At 44.2% G+C, this 22,245-nt stretch overlaps 1 protein-coding gene across 5 annotated transcripts in view; it reads left to right on the top strand.

The window, feature by feature from the left end:
* Positions 1–22,245, top strand: part of Atpalpha (sodium/potassium-transporting ATPase subunit alpha) — a 144,776-nt gene that overhangs the window by 51,485 nt on the left and 71,046 nt on the right. The window lies entirely within an intron of this gene.

Here is a 22,245-nt window from a genome sequence, read left to right as displayed (position 1 = left end):
GGCAGCATTACTTACAATATAGAAATGTTTGAAATAATCACCATTTAATTGAGTGTATACTAATTCAATTTAGTTGATCATCGATAACCCCCACGGCATTCGACGCGTTAACACTGGAGCTAAATGATTCGAAATGGCTGATTGCTAAATTCTCCTGTCGCAATCATTGAAATGCCAACAGACTTTCCTGTTCATCTCTGTTCGTTCTGAATTACAAATGAACCGATCCTCGATTGTCATTTTTGTTTCTCCTTGATAGGTTTATTCCCAACATATATCACTAGAACTACCGTAGCAGTCAAAATGACTGGTTTCAATTTTTCCGTTTAGCAACTATTAGTATCTTCGAAGCGTTGAATATTCGAAATGATATTGAAAATAAATAGATTCATTTGAGTACGATAATGACTGTCCGAAGAAACTGAAAATAATCTATTGTTGCGATATATACCTGTAGTCAACGAATTTCAGAGTTTCAAGGAAAACTCGCTTCGATTCAGACATGAAAACGACGGACACTGAATGAACGCTCGAGTGTTCCCGTTGAACGATCGCCTGAATCGGTATGCACGAGGATCCGCGGGGAATAAACGACGAGCAGGTCGGCCTTAAGACCGCGCGACGCAGATGAAGTATCAGAGATTGGCGACTTAAAAGGTGCTCAATGAATTGTTTGCGCTCACCTATCGCGGCGGTCGCAGCCGTCGAATTCGTTCCCCGAAGCAGCGCGCGGTAACTGCTACCTGGCGCCAGGGCGGTCTGGTTATTTTTCCTTTTCCGAGAATCTCGACGATTGCCCATTCACGTGCGGCAATTAACATCGACGCGGCGCATCACCTTTGTCGCGATCGACGCTTCGGAACGGCTTCGAAGAATTTCATACCGCGTCTAAATATAACTAGACCCGCTCCGTCTCTGTTCCCGTTGCGAGCGTATCCAACTTTGCGCGATACAAAGTGGAAACGAGGACAATTATCGTTAACTACTTCACTGCTGCTTTGTGCGCGGTATTCTCTTCGCTTCGTTCGATCCTTGTCTGTTTTCAATCACTGTGTTTATGCTTATTCCCGGTGAAACATCGCCTTTGGAGAGCGGGAAACTTCAACTCGTTCCTTTCTTGATTCTTAATCATTTCTACGGTTCATATGTTTCTTATTTCTACTCGCTTTACTATAAAATCATTTTCTGCACATTACTGTTCTCTGAATCTAATTATATTCCCCTGAGTGTACTTAGAATCGCTTCCCGAAATTTGCTCAAATATTCTTAATTCTCCTATCTTTAAAATAGGACATTTGATATTGAATTCTAAATTTCATCATTTTGTTCGGCCGAATCGAATGGCGATTGAAAGGCGCCGCTCGAGTGGGTTGAAATCTGCCTGAACTCACTTTCTGTTTTCCCAACGAACGTAAAATCCCGATTCGTCGAAGCCCAATGCGACCGTTCAGCATTTCAACCATCGATTACCACTTTTCAACCATCCATTACAGCGCGGGCGTTACACGTAAGCGAAGTTCCAGTTATAAATCTGATCGGGGAATGATCGAAGGGGGCAACGCGAGCCGAGCAACGCCATTAACCGGCTCGCCCGGTTTCCCAAGTTTCGAGGCCGTACCGGTGTCCCCCCATAAATCTTCTTTAAAATCAGACGCGACTCGGAGGGTCTGATCCAGTTTGGCGGCGACGTTCGCGGACCGTTCTTTCCTCGCGGCAGCTACCTCTCGAATTAGCCTCTTTAATCTTACTTCGGAGCGAAAGTTATGCGCGCGAGCGCACGCTCCGAGAGCTTTTCCTTACTTTTAACAATCCCCTTATTTCCCAGCCTTCTCCTCTCCTTCCCGCGTAGGAGAGAATTCCTCTAGACGGCCGAACTTCTCGCGTAATTCGCTGAATGCAGTTGTATCGCGTTACTTTGCGCAAATTGAAGAGCGCCCTTTTGGCCCTTAGCTACCGGGCTCCTTCGTAGGTTTATTCTATGGAATTCTCCCTCTCGTCAACGTTTTATAAGGTCATTTTGGACCTCCGTTTTGTAGGTTCCTATCAAGCGAACGTCTAGAATCTAGAATGCATTGTATAGGAAGAATAATAATGCTGTCGAGAATCGTTCGATCCGTGTTAAGAGCAATCGAGAATTCTGACGACCACTTGGAACTTGAGAAATATACAAACACTCGAACGAAAGGATCTTACGGACAGTACCTAAGTACCTAAGTCGAAGCAGAACAGGGTAACCTTCCCACCAGCATTCAGATTTTAACCCTTTGAAGACTAAGAGAAGACTGAGTTGCAGGCAAACGATTTAATTACTCGGACAGCGAGAGATTAGCGTGTAGCTTCTGTTTTTGCTATTATTTAATAGCAAATCTTGAAAATAAATAGCTAGAAAATAATCTATTGTTAGAATTTTTATGTTGAAAGTGTTTCTACAATACCTCTGCAACTATTGTAGAAAATGTCCTTCAATCGTTCGCAACAATTCAGTTTCCTTCCCTACATTCTTTAGTTTCAGAAATCTACAAAATACACTTTCAACCCTCAACGATAAGTGGTGCTTTCACCCTTCAAAGTGTACGTTGCCCAAGAAAAGGTACGTGTTGGATATTTTCCCGAGAAGCACGTTTCACGCGAGTTTCATCAAAATCGGCGTGTGCCGATCGAAAGGGTTCCTTCGTTAGCAAGACAGAGGATGCCGTCGCCGAGCGGCGAGCCGAAGGAAGACCTCGGACCGGAAACGATCGAACCGTGGCGCGGAAATTCGAATTAGAAGCGACAGTAAGACGTGGTCTGGAATTACTGGACCCGGTCGCAGGGGTGGCGCAATCATTCTGGACGGGTAATGGCGGAGTAATGGGGTTCCGGGGCGTCCCATCCCCCCGGTACCAGCGACTCGGCCACCGTCTGCGAATTTATCTCGACGTCCCCGTTCCTCTTCGTTCGTTCTTGCTCTTTTTTCATCCCCCTGGCCCCGGCGGGAATGGATTCGCGAATCGACGCGGCGAATCGAGTGCCAAGGATGTTTCGAGAGCGGCGCAGCCACTCCGGCTCGCGGAGCGCCAAAGGATCACGGGCCTCGGCTCTCGGCTCTCCCCTCTATCGGGAACGATTCGATTATCTCGTCGACTCGAGCGTTTAATTCGAGGACTCGTTTAAATGCATAACGCCGCGTCGCGGCTTGTCAGCCCGCGATTCGTCGGTTTACTCTTTTCCGCTGGTTCCTTGACCGCTTCGCTTGCGGAGAGGAGGATGGGAGTGGAAGGTAGTCTTCAAGATGATTCGTTGAAGCGTCTTAACGAAGGAGTTGACAAATATCATTAGTATCGCACTTTTGATTCTTTATTCTTCTTAGACGATTCGCAATAAAACCGAAAATTCAATACTTCTAAGAATCTATACCATCTCTGTCGCTATCTGGACTACATTTGAGGATAAAAGGAATATAAATACAGAAGATTCGTCGGTTTCCTCTTTTTCGCTGGTTCCTTGACCGCTTCGCTTGCGGAGAGGAGAATGGGAGTGGAAGGTAGTCCTGAAAATGATTCGTTGAAACGCGAAGAAGTTGACAAATATCATTAGTATCACACTTATGATTCTTTATTCTTCTTGGACGATTCGCAATAAAACCGAAAATTCAATAGTTCTAAGAATCTATACAATCTCTAGCTTGTCGCTATCTGGACAACATTTAAAGCTAAAAGCAACATAAATACAGAAGGTCGAAAGTTTCGAAGAGATCGATAAAACATCTCCAACTTGCTACCTAGACGAAACGCAGTGGAACGAGTGTAAGATGAATGCAGGAGGAAAGAAAAATGAGAGATCCGCGGAGAACGAAGTCGATCAATTTGTCAGAGAAGAAGATCATTATGCCGAGGCTCGCGCAGCGCGAGCGCCGCGATCCTCGCCGCTTCCGTGTCGCGTGCACGCGCATGAATTGCAAATTGCGAGGAGGCTGGGAACCGAGCCGGTGTCGTCCGCCTTTTATTCGAGCGGCTCCTCCGGCCTTCATCCGCTTTGCTCCCATCCGTCGCGACTTTCGGCGCTCGCTAGGCAGGTCTCCTTTGAGCGAGCGATCCGGCAAACAGGCAAAGAACGATCGCACCGGCTCGATTCCAAGTTTCCAGGCGGCACGCGCATTGTCCGGGCCGCTGCTCAATGCTCCGGCGAATCGAACACCGCCGATGTAATTAAACTTTCCTTCGAGGAGGTGACTGGGGATCTGGATCGATCAGTTGTTTCACTCCCTCGTGACTGATGCTCATTGGAAATTTTATGTAACCGGCGGAGGGAGTGCGGACGACCGAAGTCGAGACTTAATCGAGCCTTTTGTGGGGGATTTGAATGCTTAGTGTTGTTTGAACGGCATTGGCAGTGTTCTGTGGAATTTTCTCTGGTTTTGCAGTGTTCCGAGGGTTTTGTTTCGATAGTTGTGTTTTGAGTGTTTCGTGGGGTTCTGAAGGTACGAGGTTGGGTTTCAAAGTTTGGGGAGTTTGTGTTGTAATATCCTAGGATTTCAGTGTTTCGACGTCTAAGTGTTCGAGCATTACAAAGCTTCAAGATTCAAGTTTTCGAGCATTGCAAGGCTTCAACATCCAAGTATTCAAGCATCTCAAAGCATCAACATCCAAGTATTCAAGCATCTCAAAAATTCAACATCCAAATATTCGAGAATTACAAAGCTTTAACATTCAAATATTCAAGCATCTCAAAGCTTCGACATCCAAATATTCGAGAATTACAAAGCTTTAGCATCCAAATATTCAAGCACCTCAAAGCATCAACATCCAAGTATTCAAAAATCCAACCAAACTTCAATAAACCATCCAACAGACAAATCATAAAAACACTAATATATCAGAACCCTAATGATTCAATCCAATTTTATTAAACGTTCCTCGAACCCTCGCACATCAGTCATCTCATCCCACGAAATGTCACCACTTTGCCAGTACATCTTCCGAACCGCAGACAAATAGAGAACACGATGTACCACTGCGAAGTTTAGAACAACCAATGCCGAACGTTCGATTACCGAACAAGGCGCACTCGATTAGGTTTTATGAAACGTCAGTCCAGGGTGGACAACAGGCGCGTCGACTCGGGATTTTCAGTCACGTCCGGCGGAACGCAATTACCGGCCTCTGTGTCCGGTGACGTTCGAGTCTCGGAGCGTCGATAATTGCTTAACGGGGTTAATAATTAATTCTTTGATTCCCCTGGCGGGTTTCCGCGGTATTGTGCGCCGCGTCGTTCGCGTCGCTACAATTCGACTAAACACTCGAGCAGCCGGCGGTTTCCGCGGGAAATCGTTCGCCGGTCCCCGACGAGGCTCGAGAGCTGGAAAAACGGGGAACTTCGCGGATTAATTCAGCACTCCGCCGATGGACCTGTCCCGAGAATGGACGATAGTTGCCGGATTCAATTATCTCGCGGAGCGGAGCGCGCGCGGAATTATTAGACGGCTCGTTCCTTCGCGGGACAAACGCTCGCCGGCGGAAAAATCGAATTTCGGTCTAACTCCGCTGTTGGTGGTAAGAAGCAGTATTTGCGGGAGCTGTACATTTGGGGGAAAACAATATTCGGGGACGCAGCTTTGGAGCGAGCAGTATGGGAAAGTCTATTTCGAGGAAACGTGATCTCTTTAAACGAAATACTTTTCCTTCGAAAATCGTACAATATTTTCCTGAACGTTATTTCACCTCGTACTCGAATTATTTCACATTTGTGTATTTCGAGTTTCATCGTAAAAATTTCAGAGAATGTCCTTGCGAGCTGTTGTTTATTTGGCACACGAGAAACGGAGGAATGTTCGTTCGCAACTTTGTTGGAATGACAGCTCTCGCGAAGATGGAGTCACCGAGATTTCTCGAATCCTTGTCTAATCGAGCCGGCTGGCCTTCGAACTCTACCGAATCTGGCGAATCACGCGTTGACGCAAATTTCAACCTATTATCAGCGCCGGCGTGTTTGCGCCGGTATCAATATTGCAGGTGAATTGCTTGGATCGGGCCGAACGATCGCGAGCGTGTTTGCTCGCGGCGCTGAACTCTGCTCAAATAGACGAGGAACGATCCGATACGCGACGACCTTCAACTATGTAGCTAATAGGTGGCGAGATTTTAATAACTAATTTTCGGGACGGCGACCTTGGGATTCTGGGACCGAATTAGAAGCGCACCGGAAATAGATCGCGTATTTCGTTAGATAATCGAGTCAAATCTACTTTATAGATTCGTCATCCGTAGACACGAATCCTATGGAATCCAACGAAACAGCCGTAAAACATGAAACACAGTTGATTAAAAAATGCAACATTAACATATTGCAACTACATTCCAAATCTCTGCATTCGCAATACTGAAGATTTCTAAAAATTAATAGCTCAATGAAATATAGTAGCATCAGAAGTTCCTAGATTATTTCTAGTATCGAGTCATTGATGAGTCATCAATGCAAAGGTATAGTCACGAAATACTAAGTGTAATATGTAATATGTTAAATACTATAGATGAAATTATTCCTATAATAGTTAACAAGCTTTTTCTCTTTTGAACACAAGTAAAATTATAAAATTTGATACTCAATATTGAACCGTGTATAATGCATCGGTGCATGAATTATTAGGATAAAAGAGCTTTGTTTCTCAATTTACTTGTGATTTCTCTTCGAGTTAATTTCAAAAAATGTCATCTTCGTCTAGTTAGAAAGTGTTAAGTATTTATAACGAACTACTTCCGAGTGCAAGTATAAGAAAACTTCCAAACACGATCTATAAACTTTCGACTACTGTAGACATCATCCTTCAAATCCTCCATTGTACGTCAATTTCACTTTCCCATAAAACCCCGTAGCCCTCAAAATCCTCTCCCATGGTGATACCGCGACGCCCAGCGTTCGCCGACAAAGTTCCAAGCTACGTCAATCCAAGCAATTGTGAGCGAAGCGGACAGACCGGCCTAATGCGATCAAGGCTCAGCCGATCTTCTGTTCCCGAGCGTGTTTTTATCGGCGGTCTCGAGCAAACTCGCGGAATCGAGTCGCGTCCGGATCAAGAAACGCTGCTCACCGAAGAGAGGATCTCCACCGCGTAGCGCGACGAGTTTCGTAACCGGCGGCGTGTCGCACGCGGAAACGTGGACCGATCGCGCGGCGTGGCTGTGTTTTCCTCTCGCCAGTCCCGCCGCTGCTGCTGCTTCTCTGCGAATGTCCCGGCCTGCCCCCCGGCTCCCTTTTCGCGGGACGAGTTCGAGTGATACGCGAGATTGGCGCAAGGCCAGTCGGCGATTGCGTAACCCGCGTCACTGCGAGCCTCGCTCTCTCGACCGCTCGATGAATGCCACGCCACGCCACGGCTCGGCGTCCTCTTGCCCGCGCCCCGTCTCTGCGCGACACGGAACCGCTCACCTGTTCGAATCATCCTGGTACCGCGATGGTTACGGTGGAATTTATATGGATGCTTTTTCATCGGTTTTTTCGGGGTTTCATGGGAATTTTGGGCGCTGTGTTTAGAAGGTAGCTTTCTTTGATATCAGGTTGAGTGATACTGGTATCGAGGAATGTGGGATGGATATGTTGTGGATCGTGGATCCATATCGTGGATCCTGGGATGGTTACGGTGGAATTTATATGGATGCTTTTTCATCGGTTTTTTCGGGGTTTCATGGGAATTTTGGGCGCTGTGTTTAGAAGGCAGCTAGGTAGCTTTCTTTGATATCAGATTCAATGATTCTGGTATCGTGGAATATGGAATGGATATATCGTGGACCATGAGATCATTACAATAGAGAATATGGATGTTTTTCATTCAGTTTCTCGGTGGTTTTCAATGAGAATTTGGGCGTTCTGTTCAGAAGGTAGCTAGAGGAGCTTGATATCAGGTTGAATGATCTCGGTACCATGGTCTCTGGGATAAACCATGGATCTTAAGAAGATTACAATGGAAAGCGACAAGATGGATGCTTGTTGATCAGTATTTTTAGGGTGTTTTGATGAGATTTTGAGTGTTCTGTTCAGAAGGTAGCTAGAGGAGGTTTCTTTGCTTGATACGAAAGCAGTCTAATTGAAGAAATACTCGAATCCTTCGATTGTCGAGGGTTACTACAGTAGTTTCACCTGGTTCGTTCTGGTATCGTTTATCAGAGAATTAGAATGGATCTGCTGGCAGAACAAACTTATTTGCAAAACTACTTTATCGTTTGTCCTGTTCGGAGGGTAGCCGAGGTAGTTTCGACGAGGTTGTACAAGGGCTGTTTATCACTGGGCGTGATGACTTCCGTCGGAGGACTAACGCTTAACTAGGAGGCTTGATCGGTGGGGTTAAGAGTCTTACAGGGAAGTTCGGATCCTCTGAAGATTAGGGCAGCTGATTTCAGCTGGGTAGCTGAGATACCCGGTTATGGCCTGGTAAAGGAGAGTTAAATGGTTTTAGGGTGGAGTCGGCTGGGATTCGAGAAGACACTGGGGCGGTTGCTACAATTTATGTAGACTATCAATGCAGAGCATACAGTATAGAACATATTACATACAATGTAGAATGTAGAATATAGAATATAGAATATAGAATATAAAATATATTCAACGGTATATAATTTATAGAAAATAATCAATTGTGTTAGTTGCGAAAAATAGCGTTAATATTCAGTCAGAAACTAATGAATATTTTTAACGAAAAATATTCTCGAGTGCAAAGGGTTGAAGGATATTCCACCCGAACAGACGCAGAAAAACGCGCGGGCACACCGAGAAAGGTGTCCGACCAGAAAACAAACAGAGAAAGACCCGCGGGAAGCGTCAGAAGCAGCAGTTCAGAGTTCACCGAGGCCAGAGCATCGTCTGAGCGTCAAATTCCGTTTCCCCTGGCCCGAATCGAGGCCAGCGTAATTATTCAAAGGGGATCTCGTGAATGCTAACTATCGTTAAACATCGATCAATTTTAGTTCCCGGAGTCTGCCCACGGACGCAGGTAATAACGCGAACTTTATCGAGTTTCAAAAGTTCATTTGCGGGCCAGTCGTTTCTGCCGCTGCCTACAGGTGCACCGACTGCCTACGCGGCTCGCCCAAGTTCGAGGCTGCCGCAGAAAGCGTTGGCTTAATGTGGAAACGATGTACACGCTTAGGCGACGCGTGCCTTTGGCGATTTTCCCACTTCGGGCCACTTCTGGCTCCTTCTTCCGACGTGCGATACACTTCGGAGAATTTTACCGGAAAAATCATCGACCTCGGGAATCAGCGGTGAAACAGGGTTATAATTGATTTGCATTTATTTGAAGGATCTTACAGTTCTCGAGATCAGTATCAATCACTATCAATCTGGGGTCGACTAAGATTTTATTCTATATCCTGTGATATATTTTAGAAGCGTCCAAGAGGATGATGCAGGGGCGTAAGCGTTTGGAAATGTCCCCTTAAATTGAATTGAAGGAAATATTATAATTGAGGAGAAATAAGCGCTGGTAGCGGACGTGTTAAACTAAACACACGGCGAAGACATGGCGCCATTTTGTCGCCACAATTCCATTGATGCTTACATTCGTCGCTATCGAAAACAAAGAGCCGCTGAGACTGATGCTGGCACTTTTTTGAAATTTTCACATTTTCAAATTTTCGTCGCTCGCAGCGACGTTGACACTGTAAGGATTAACAATCGCTCAATTATAGTATCTACAGGGAAGTTTGAAAAAGACAGTCGAAGTGCTAGGTATCGACGTTCCGAATTCTTCGATAGTAAAGGATACACTGTCGCAGAATTTCAACCGAGCGCATCGAAATTCGTCCTGCACGCGAACAAAGCGTCGCGTCGCGTTGCGAGAACTCCGGGCGAGGTCTATCGATGGCTCGAAAACTGTCGATATAAAATTCGTATCGGTTTTCGAATGGCCCTCTCGTTCTCTTATCGTCGCTTTACGGTCGGAAACGCTCGAAAACGCGCGGAACGCTTCGCCTCTCGTGGAAAAGCAGACGGAACGAGGGCTCTCTCGCGACACGTTCGCGGTGTCTCGTAAATCCGTCGCGACGAAGTCGACGATCGTCGTCGACTGATCGGCGAGATCCTCGCCGAGGCACCTTGATCATTAGACACCGAGCTTTTCCGGGTTTATTGGGAAAGAGTGGAAAACGTCGCAGAATAGAGAATTGATTGATTGAATTGAATTGAGAAATTCTTCTATCGTCATTCTGTTCTAATCGTATTCTTGAACATTTGAATTTATATTACCAGTAACTGCTGATTATCAGAATTCTGCAAGCTGGTAATTTTCAATAAGGTCAACGTATGTCAGATCACGCACGCGAAAAGGCAGTATACACTAACTTTAACCCTTTGCACTCCATAGACGTCTCTTAGTCGCCGACTGATTTGACACAGCAAAATTGTAAAGTTTGATATTTAACAAAGTTTAACCCCTTGTGTGAAGGAATGTCGTTGGTATCTGATTCGAAAGTGTTGAGTGTTTCCAATGAAAAACTTCTGGAGTGCAAAGGGTTAATGAACTGGTAATTACTTTTGGAAGCATGTGATACACCTGTTTGTAATGCTTGAGTGCTTGATAATTACTATTTGATGAGGTTTTGTATGCGCAAGAATTTGATTTGCAAAGTCTACGTGAAGAAAATCCTTCGCTTCGTCTAACGGGTGGGTAAATAAACATTCTCCCTAATTCCCGAAATCGCACGTTTGACGCTCGAAGTGTTAATTTCTCGATCGCACGGCGAACGACGTAAGTGACTTAAATGGCGGCTGGAAGCCGGTCAGGTACCGGCGGAAATGGAACCGGTCGCAGATCTGTATCGGTAGTGAAACGGAACGGGGATCGATTTGATGGAGTCGGGGCCCACGAAGGATCTCCGACTTTTCCTGTTTGCGAGTGGATGCAACGTTTTATTGTCCGTCGGCGATTGTTTAGCGCTTCTCGTCAATCCTCTTTCATCGTTCCACTGACTTTGTGTACTTGGAGAGTACTGTAAAGATAAGGAATTGAAGCGATTAAATGGTATCACGTGTTCCTTCGAAATATCAGGTGAGAGCTGTTCAACGGTAATGCTCTGTGTTCACTGGATGAACGATCACCTTCTTCGAACTCGTTTCAGGAAAGATTTTCAGAAAGTGGAGCTGTGTATTATAGATTACTGTTATGCGTTAGTTTCAGAATTAAAGCGACAGATATTTGATAATCGAAATATCTATACAATACGGTGATCCATCAGATAATGGATAATTCTATATTCGCTATAATTCTACTTGTCCGCTTGGTAGTTATTGCCTAGAGTAGACTTGTCGCGTTTCTGTTCTGTTTAAAGCGAACTGCGACGCGTATTATTCGAGCTGGCAACAGAAATTGAGTAATAGTTCCAAAGATTCGATTGAAAGACTAATTAGCAGTTGCTACATAGACACTAATGCCGCGTACCTGCTTGGAACGCTATTAAGCTGCGTTTATGCTCGTTTTACAGCCGATTCTGATGTCTAACGTATTCACTGGGAAATCGAGACACTATCAAATGAATCATTAACACTCGAGTGCAAAGGGTTAACGATACACGACCAAATCGAAATTAGAACACAATTAAACATTAGTGTCAGCTGTCCACCGTAGTCGCGTGATTACATTTAGAAGCGAATCGAATCGCACAAACGAGGCCTGATATAAATTCGAAAGGGGTTCGAAGCGTTAAATAAATCAGCGCCACGTTATCGATACAACGGCGTCTGTCGGTGGCTACTTGATCATGGTCCGGCCGATTGGCCGTGCAGATAGGCCGTCGAATCGATATCGGGATATCTCCTTTTAATCGGTAATCGAGCGATGTTATCGGGAACGAAGTATCGACTTGGCAGAGAACCCCGACTGTCTGCTCCTCCTCTTTTTTCCTTCCTCTTTCCAATCTATTCTGGCAGGACGCAGCCAGTCTGATTCGTCGATGCTCCTTCATCCCTCTTCACCGTCCCCCCTTCTCTTCCGGTCGCAAACAATATTAACCCTTCGCGGGCGAACGTCGACGTTTCGGCGAGATGAAATTCCCGCGTTTGCAACACCGAGTCGGGAACAAATGGTTTAATTGCTCGGACAGCAAGAAATCGTAGTTTCCTTTTCTTCTGTTAATTTCAGCAACTGCGAGGTCTTTAATACTGGAACTACTGTACCGGTGAAAATGACTGGTTTCGATTGTTTTGTTTTGGAATTATTGATATCTTAGAAGCATTGAATATTCGGAATGATTTGATAAAGATTTCGAGATTAGCTTAACAATAGAACTACCGTATCAGTCAAAATGACTGGTTTCGATTGTTTTGTTTTGGAATGATTGATATCTTAGAAGCATCGAATATTCGGAATGATCTTGAAAATAAATAGCTTCACTTGAATGCAATGAATGCCTGAAGAAACCGAACATAATCTATTGTTACAATTTTTGTATGGATTAAGATCTTTCGAGTACCAAGTTGCAAACAAACGATTTAATTACTTGAACAACAAGGAATTTTCTTTTCTTCTGTTATTTAGAAATTGCGAGATCTTTAAAATCGTTTGCCTCGTATACCTTTTGCGAACGAGTATCGACACTTTCACAGATCGAACGCATCCCTAGAACGCTAAGTTCCAAACAAATGATTCAACTGCTTCACCAGCGATAAATCAATATGTAATTTCCTTATTCTCACTTAAGCATTCAATACCTAATTTGCCAGTCTCAAGTTTAACGTACTTCACAGAATCTCGGTCCGCGAAGGGTTAAACGTTCTAAATACCAGACAAAAGACCATTGCATCGCGGTGCATTTCCGCCTGAAAATCGTTCTCCTCGTCTAGCCAGCTAGATTTTATTATTCTTTTTGGATTCCTCTCTCCCGATGCAATTAGGACTTGACCCGTTTTCGTCGGCGGATCCGTGCGACCCGGTCCGCTGCTCGCATTATCAGGAACGTGACGGAATCGCTCGGCCGGGAGATCGATGAACCGGGCCGCGCGCGTGTATTGTAAACTGGCGGGATTAACGGCGTTACAGCACCGACACGATGGACCCGATGGATCGTCACAGACCGCTCCGCCCCGTTGGTAATATTCTCCGACGATTCCGCGTGTGTACATAGCGCGTTGAACAAATTCGAGGACTTTGTTTACGATTACTTCGATAGAACCGTTGCGTTCATCGAGACAATCGCGCGGAATCTCATTGGAAATATTGATTCGATCCCTGAATTTTATGACCACACCTTGTGCCTCCTTTGCGACGATTCTCGCTGGAAATTTGATCACCCTCGGGCGAGGAGGGAGATAATCCGACCCCCTCGCGCGGAAATAAAAGGACAAATGTGGTTGGCTCCAGTGGGAGACGCTTTAACGAGATAGGGTGCTTGATTCATTCAGAATTTCATAGGAGCAAAATTGTACGTGCTCGGAACCATTTGTTTCCCTCCTTCGTTTCTGGGAGGTGTCTTCTGTATTGATTCCTGAGTAGTTTCTGTAATTTATTGTGTAGAGCCTTTGCAAATTACGTTTGAGATTTTGTGCGCTGTCGATAGCGAGGAAACGAGGAAGATAAACGATATCTTTTTAATACTTTCAATGATTAAAATCAGAATGTGTTAATCTTATCTCTAAAATTATTCAAACTGTCACAAATATGTTTACATTATCATTATATCAATATTTCCCTAGCACTGATGAAATTCTTTATTTCCTGCTTCTCATCGTTCACGTGCAAACATCGAATCTTATTGTATAGAATACTCAGACTATCACAAATATGTTTACATTAACATTATATCAATATTTCCCTAGCATTAACGAAATTCTTTATTTTCTGTTTCTCGTCGTTCACGTGCAAACCTCGAATCTTCTCAGTCCGATTAGGCAGTTTCCGATTACACACGCTGGAAAAGAAGATTTGTGAGGGGTAGGTTCAAGCTGTTCCACGATACAAACAGGTTAACTCGGCAAGAAGTGGGGCGAGTGGGAAACAACGACGAGACAACACACCGTGCGCATGTAATGGAGATTTATAAGCGAGACGTGGTCACTGTGTCGGGGCTTACGTTCGTCGACTGAGACTCCTTCGAGCTGGTTCCGCTTCTTTCCGCTTGAAGCTGGATCCTCGGTGTCCATTAAAATATTAGCCGAGCAGTGCGCCGGTTAAGCCGCTGCGGAAATATCGTCCAGTCGTGTAACGATTCCTCTAACGAACCTTTCGACGGTAACTGGTAATCGGCTTGTCCTTACGGACGCTAAAGCTGCGTCCCCACTTGGGAGCTGTTATCGGGAGAAAGCCTGGTATATCTATATACTCGCTTCTTTTCTATACGATACGAAAAGCAGAGGGATGCGATAATAATACGTTGATTTTACGAATCTGTGACACTAGAACTACCACTCAAATCGATCTGTTTGTTTCGCGATTATTAAATGTTCATATTTGGAAGACTACGTCGCAGACAAGTGATTTCATTACTCGACAGTTGGAGATCAGCACGTAGTTTCCTTTTCTTCTATTGACTAAGCGATCGATAGATAATCTAGCTTCGTCTATTGAAGGTTTCATACATTCCTAAAAAGCTTCGTCTGCGATTATTAATATCTTAAAATCATGGAACATTCGAGACGATCTTGAAAATAAATTGAGTACTATAATTCATTCCCGAGGAAACCGGAAATAATCTATTGTTACAATTCTTATAGAATTACACATTAATCGTATCAAATGCTTAGTTGTACTGTTACATATCGTTGATTTGATTGTAAATTTATTCCACCTTATTCCGCCAGATATATTTACATATCGTTATATTATATATCATTATATACCGTCGAAGTGATCTTCATTATTACAATTCCAAAATGTTCGTTGCGTCTTAATGCTGAAAATACTAAAATCCTGAGCTGTCGAAATAACATTCATTGCCAACGCCGCTATGGGAAAGCAAAGGATTGATTGCAGATGCTAGACGGAACATTGGCTTCCGAGCGACTCGTAGTTACTTCGACAGCAGTATATATCAGGCGACGCGAAACGTGCGCGAGAAACAATTCAAATAAGAACGAGGGTGTAATAAAAGCGTGGGCGGTCTCTGAACGAGCCGGAGCTCGTTGAAGGAATTGCCGGAGACACCTCGCGACTTCCACGGACTCGTGCGTCTCCGGTAAACGCGGAAATACGACTGGCTGTCCCTCCTTTATGGGATTAAATAAGGAAATACAGCGGCACGGGCCGAATTCTCTCGGCCATAATCGAGTTTCGCGGCTGCGCCTCGAACCCGCTCCCCATATACACAGCTAAAGGGAACACATACGTTTTCTACGAGACGATTCCAGCGGGATACATCAACGAGATTAACGACTAACTACCAAACTTCCTCTAAACGTTTCATTCTTGGTGTCTTCTTTGTGCAATTATTGAAAAGATAACAGGTGTTTCCCTGAGAAATTATTTAAATCGATTAAAATTTGAATAGATGAATTCTTGAAGTTTCTATGTAGGAATTTTAAGAAGTCAATTTAACCGTAGTTTTAGTGTTAACGCTGTAACAAGACGATTCCAGCGGGATACATCAACGAGATTAACGCTGAAACTGCCAAACGTTGAAACATTTCATTCTTGACGTCCTCATTGTACAATTATTAAAAAGATGACAGATGTTTCTCTAGAAAATTATTAAAGAATTTGATTCAGCAATACGCGAACTAAATTGTAGATCAATCGAAGTCTCAATACATGCGCCCTTGGAGTTTCTATAGCGGAATTTCAAGAAGTCAGTTTAATCGCTCGGTAGTTTTAGTGTTAATGTTCCGTGAACACTGGTAATTTCGCTAAGAGCCGCTCATCGCAAAATGATACGCGCAGCGGCGCCGAACGGAGTTTAATCTGATATTCGATTGAAAAATCGAGGACCGCCGTGGGAAGTGTAATCAACGAGAGAAACGGTTTACACCGGCAAACAGCGGGTTAAAGAAACGCAAACAGGAGTCGGCGGACGTTCGATCGTCACGTTCCGTCGAGTTAAATCGAAGATTCCGGTAAACAGGCTCCACGCTCCCTTCGATAACCTATTGTGCCGTGCTCGCCGGCAACGCGAAATGGCCGAAATTTCGGAAATTATAGATCCTGGAAGGAATTCTAATGGCACACACCCGCGCGACCTAGTTCCCGGTCGCGCTGACCCAGTCGGCGATGCCCGACCGAATAAATACCTGTTAGAATCAATATTTACCGTGTTATCGATGCATTTGCAGTTACACGCTCGGCGGCGGTCCCGCTCGGACGCGGCTCTATATTCTGGTAATAAATTATTGCATAGTATTCAAGTGAAACTATTTATTTTCAAAATCGCTTCGAACATCCGATGCTCCGAAGATGTCGATAAATGCGAAACGGGAAGACTGAAACCAGTCGTTTCGACTGGTACGGTAGTTCCAGTGTTAAATTTCAAGTCGAGATGTCTGGCGAGCGATTTAGTACAGTTTGAGGAAAGAATTTGATACTCGAGGATCCGAAGTGGTCTTAACTCGTATTCGTCGCATTTAGCGCCGACTAGCAGACGCGACAAAATGGCCGATGTCGAGATTCTTGTTCCATTGTTGCGGCGATAAAGGTGCCTTCTCAAGAAATTTCAAGATATTTCCTGAATTTGTACGAGTGTAATTGAAAGCTCTTCGATGCTCGAGAGATCTGCTTTGTTAATTCTAACGAATTACGAGTGGATCGATTGTTGCTCGGTGATTCTAGTGTTGAAACTGTTCAGGATATTATCAAATGAAACTTCGAGGACTTTGTTCTGATCCGACGAGCAGTTATCGGCGACAGAACTGAACGATAGCGATGAAAATCGTACGAGTCGAATAAAGCAAGGTGGTTCGCCATGATCCCCGGAAATGCCGGCGCGGGGATCGAAGAATCGCGGAAGAGGGGGCGGTTCCGACAGAGTGGGGGTTCCGGTCGCGTGCAGCTGGAATTTCATTGACGCACTTGGTTCACGAGATTTCTGCGCTTCTTCCTTCCGTGCGCTGTCGACGTGACTTCCGTTTCGTCCTCGTTCGTAGGCTACCGAGTCTGGGAAACGTCAATGATAATCTAAACAATAATACGCAAGAATCAATGATAAGTAACGACGAGTGATAGTATGAACAGCGAAACGTAATAATGAATAATGACCCTTTGAACGAAGATTCTTTGTACACGAAACTTTTAAGAGATGAGGTTCAATGATGTATCAGTTGCTTAAATAATAAAATAAGGAAGCTATGTAAATACCGATCTCTTGGACTGATTAAATCGTTCGTCTATAACCTGCCGTTCCAAATATGGAAGTTCGATCTGCATAAAATATGGACGTTCGTCTCGAAAGGGTTAACCCATTTGTATTTTGTTAACACCGTTGCAATTTGTATATCGCAAAGAAAGAGAAAGACATTTCACGAGTGCAATAATGTTATTTGCATTTTTCTTTCGACTAAAATCATTCGATGCTCCACACATCCAAATTTTGTACTAAGGAAAATAAAAGATCGAGGAAATGTTATATTTCTCATTTTCGCTTGGAATACTATAAAAATTAGTTGCAGTTGCTTAGCCCTTTGAGCTCTGTAGGCCCCAATAATGCACCAGGAATAGTACTAGATATTTTAATGAATCTTAAAGAAACTACCCTAAGATCATTCGATGTTCCACACATAGCATTTCTCATTTTCGCTAGGAATACTATAAAAATTGCTGATGGATTACGAGACAACCTGGATTGCCAAGGGTTAATGAATAAGAATATCAGCTTCTCGGCGATCACTCTTACTTAACTCGAAAACCACGGCAGATTAACGCGTGAGTCATTAGCCGGTTGCGCCGTCACGCAGACGGTGTGTACGGTGTCACCAGTCTCGGCGTTAACGCATAAAATACCGCACGAATTTGATTCGCAGGAAATGAATCATGTGTCATGGGCCCCTCTCCGAGCTTACGTCACGCGTTACATATTTTATCTAAACAGCGACCGTTGCATTCCCACTCGCGCGACCTACTGCCGCCGATAAACAATCCCTTTCGTTTCTGTCCGACTCGAATTCGACTCGTGACGCGTTTAACGCGTGAACTTTCCGTTCAAGCGGCGTGGATTCTAAGGACTGACAGCGAACTTCTCGTTTGGTCGACATCGGTGCACGGAACCAGCATTTCAAAGGGTTAAATTATTGACAATTCAAAAATTGATGTTAAAATTTAGCGTACTCCCGTGACTTTTTCAGACTGATTCTTGGTGTTCGCACTTTTGTCTCTCTGGCGTTCCCCACCCCGTTATCTTATGTTTACACATTGTACACACGTGCATTGCCTGCACCATTGTCGCGGTGCAAACGACAAAAGAAACAGTGAAAAAAAGGAATCGTCTGTTGCGCTGCGTCGCGCGGTCCAGTTTAGCGTTCGGCGTGAAATGCTCACGCGCTGCCGCCTGAGCGGAAAGTACAGCAAAATCGGCGCCGCACTGAACGCGTTAATCGCTGCCCCGTCTATCACCGGTAAGAAACGGCCGCGCAATGTCCCGCGGCGCGGGCAAGTTCGGCCAGGACAGCCGGTCTAATCGGCGGTGTGACGCTTATGCAAATTTCATTCGCACGGGGAACAGGAAATCGCGGCCCGGCAACTGTGCCAAGGTTCGTCGGCTGGTTTTCCTGGATCGTTTCAAGTTCAGACACATCGTGCCACGGCGGATAGGTATATTTAATTCAGATAACGATCCCGATCCGCGGGAGCACGTTACAGATCAATAATGGAGTGCCCGCTCTGCCGGGAAGGATTTCGAAATCTAAGTTTGATTTCCTAAACGCGCATCGGTGACATGAGGAGTTCCATTATGAAGGATCGAGTAATTGGTATTGGGTTAATTGTAGAATAAATTAAGCCAGGCAAAGATGGCAGCTTTGTATTATACAAGAAATTCCATTAAATCGTCATTGATATTTCAGGGTACATTAATATGAATTCTTTATTAACTCCATGTATGATATCGAAATTTCAATCGTATCATTTAATGAAATCTCTGTTACGATATAAGGCTGATACTTCGAACGCTTCTATCTTTGGCTGAAGCTTAATTTATTAATTGTTATCACTTATTAATTTCAATTATCGATAGAATAGATTAAACTTCAAGGAGACGGTAGAATTTAGTTTAATAAGCTTCCGAGCCAAAAGGACTACGCTTGAAATCGCAAAATCACTCTGCTCCACGCAAGAAACTTTTATTAATTGTTATTGTTTATTAATTTCAATTGTCGATAAAATAAATTAAGCTTCAAGGAGACGGTGGAATTTAATTTAAGCTTCCTTCGAGCCAAAAGGGAAACGTTTGAAATCTCAAAGCAGCGCTGCTCCAAGCAAGAAACTTTTATTAATTGTTATTCCTTATTAATTTCAATTATCGATAGAATAAATCAGGCTTCAAGAAGAGGGTAGAATTTAATTTAATTTAAGCTTCCTTCGAGCGAAGAGGAAAACGTTAGAAATCGCAAAACCACCCTGCGCAAGAAACTTCACTCACAGGCTTCCGTCTGAAGCTACCGTTCTCAAAATCAGTCACTCGAGACCATCGTAATCATCGCGGTGCCGTTCGTTCCTTCGTTTTACAATTCCTATCGCGGCGGGCTCTGCAATTTCCCAAGAAGCATCGGGTGCCGGCGAAACCGCCCCGTTAATAGGGCGGGACGAGGCCATCCGGCGAGCAGAAGTCGAGGCAAGTTAGAAGAATCCTCGAATAGGGGATGAGGGCTGTCGCGGGCTCCGTGGACCGACAATTTCCCGCGAGTTACGTAACAAGTTCCGGTTGCTCGAGACGCGCACTCCATTTTCTGTGTTCAGTTTTCGAAAGAACTTCCTCCTTTTTCCGTACCCTTGACTCACCTTTTAGCCCTCTGACCCCGCGTCGGTTTCAATAATGGCGCCACCTAAGGGTTGGATTATACGAGAACGGTGTTTATGGGTGTAGCAGTTGGGATTAGTAGTTTCTGGTGGTATCTGGATACTTAATCTAGTTAGATCTTGATATTTAATATGTAAGATGTATAATTGCTCTAGTTTCTGGACTTTGAGCTTGGTATCTAGTTTTCTTATTTTCTTAGAAATTCGATGTCTAGTTTCCTCATTTTCTGTAATTATAGTAGTTGAGAATAGTTTCTAGTGGTATTTGCATATTTAATCTAGTTAGATCCTAATATTCAATATCTAAGAGATATCTAAAACGTCTAATTTCCCTATTTTCTATAATTATAGTAATTGAGAACAGTTTCTAGTGGTATTTGCATATTTAATCTAGTTAGATCTCAATATCCAATATCTAAGAGACATCCAAGACGTCTAATTTCCCTATTTTCTACGATTCAGAAGTTCGATATCTACTTCCCTATTAACTACCATCGAACAACTCAACATTTCCTTCCAATATTTACGAATTCTATATCCACTCCCCACTTTCTAACATCCAATTCTTCAATATCCCCTCTCCCGATAAACCTGCCCAAAGAACTCTTCATTTCCAAAACTGTCACGCTTCGGCCAACATTTCGAACTCCATTCTCAAGTGATGCCAGCACTGAACGCAAATGGATGATCCCGTTAATAACGAATTGTTCGAACGGACAAGATGTTTCCATTATTCCGGCCAACCCCCGCTGCCAACTCGATGGCACTTCTCGCATTATCTCCGTTCGCCATTTTCTTGCCTCCGCCGTCGGCTAGTGACATTCGGCCGGCGTTATCGGATCGGCGGTGGACGATTCTCAATGGTTTTTCTTGCCAACGGGAACCCCCGTCGCCTTTTTAACGGGAGAAACTCGGCTCGGGCCGCAATAAGGAACCGCATTGTCGGGCCGACGCGCCGCCGGAAGTTACGTAACGGGTTGTTTCAGGGACTTTAGCCTAGCCCAGTTCCGCGGAAGTGTTCCCACCAGCCAACCCCACCGCGCGGAGGAGGATCGATCCTTGGTGACGCTTTGACGATCGCGCCCGCCCGCCCGCCCTCCGCCTCACCCTCTTTGATGCCTTCTGTTATACCCGTGTCACGTACATACACCACGTTCTGTGCCTTCTTATTTAGTTTTTTCGATTTTGCTCCTGTGTCTCTTGGCGTTTCATCTGTCGGTTGCGACTCGGTAACCACCCCTTCACCTCTGATACCTTCTGTTACTTCCGAGGGACGCATTCTGTTGTACTTTCTTATTTATTTTTTTGTTTTGTTACGTTCTCTGATCTTTTATTTGGTTTCTTCTATTCTACTTCCTTGTTTCTTGGCGTTTGATTTTTCAGTTGTGACTCGATAACCACCCCTTCACCTCTGATACCTTCTGTTACTTCCGAGGGATGCATTCTGCTGTACTTTCTTATTCATTGTTTCGTTGTATTATGCTCTATGCTCTTTAATTTGGTTTCTTTTATTATATTTCCTTGTTTCTTGGCGTTTGATTTTTCAGTTGTGACTTAATGACCACCCCTTTGTCTCTGATGCGTTCTGTTACTTCTGAGGGACGTATTCTGTTGTACTTTCTTATTTATTATTTCGTTGTATTGTGCTCTATGCTCCTTTATTTGGTTTCTTTTATTATATTTCCTTGTTTCTTGACGTTTGATTTTTAAGGTGTGACTCGATAACCACCCCTTCATCTCTGATACGTTCTGTTATGAAGTACGCATTGTGTTGTGCCTTGTTTGTTTCGCATTATGTTCTATGCTTTTTAATTTAGTTTCCTTTATTTTGTTCATCTGAATTTTCTGTATTCTTAAATTTAGTTCCATTATCCTTGAATCGCTTCAACCATAGCGCATCAATTCTTCGACTCGTTCATCAACTTTTCTCCTGTCATTCCCAAGTGTCCAAGTCACTGTTTAAACCTCTTAGTTCCAGTATTCCAAAGATAACGTAAGAATACATACACATCCCTATGAATGTTTCGACTTCCATTGTTCCCTTAAGATGATACTCAACTACGAAGTCATGAGGGCCCGCGAGCCAACTGTACTCATAATCAAGCGGTGCCTCGCAATAGGCACTGCAATCGTGATAACCATTATCGAGGCTCCCTCGAAATCGGTCTCGTAACATCGGCTCGGATCGTTGCCAGCGACAGTAAACGGAAAGTAGGGAAAGGACGTGGCCGGCTGTTGTTGATGGCGGGTCGACGATTAAATCGTCGACGATCGAACAGGGCGTCGTGATTGAATTTCCTCCAGGAACCAGGGAAACCGCTTTCGAACGAGCGGACATTTTATTTACAACA

The sequence above is a fragment of the Nomia melanderi genome, chromosome 8, assembly GCF_051020985.1.
Source record: "Nomia melanderi isolate GNS246 chromosome 8, iyNomMela1, whole genome shotgun sequence".
Taxonomy (NCBI): Eukaryota; Metazoa; Arthropoda; class Insecta; order Hymenoptera; family Halictidae; genus Nomia; species Nomia melanderi.
This window is presented reverse-complemented; position numbering and strand designations above follow the sequence as displayed.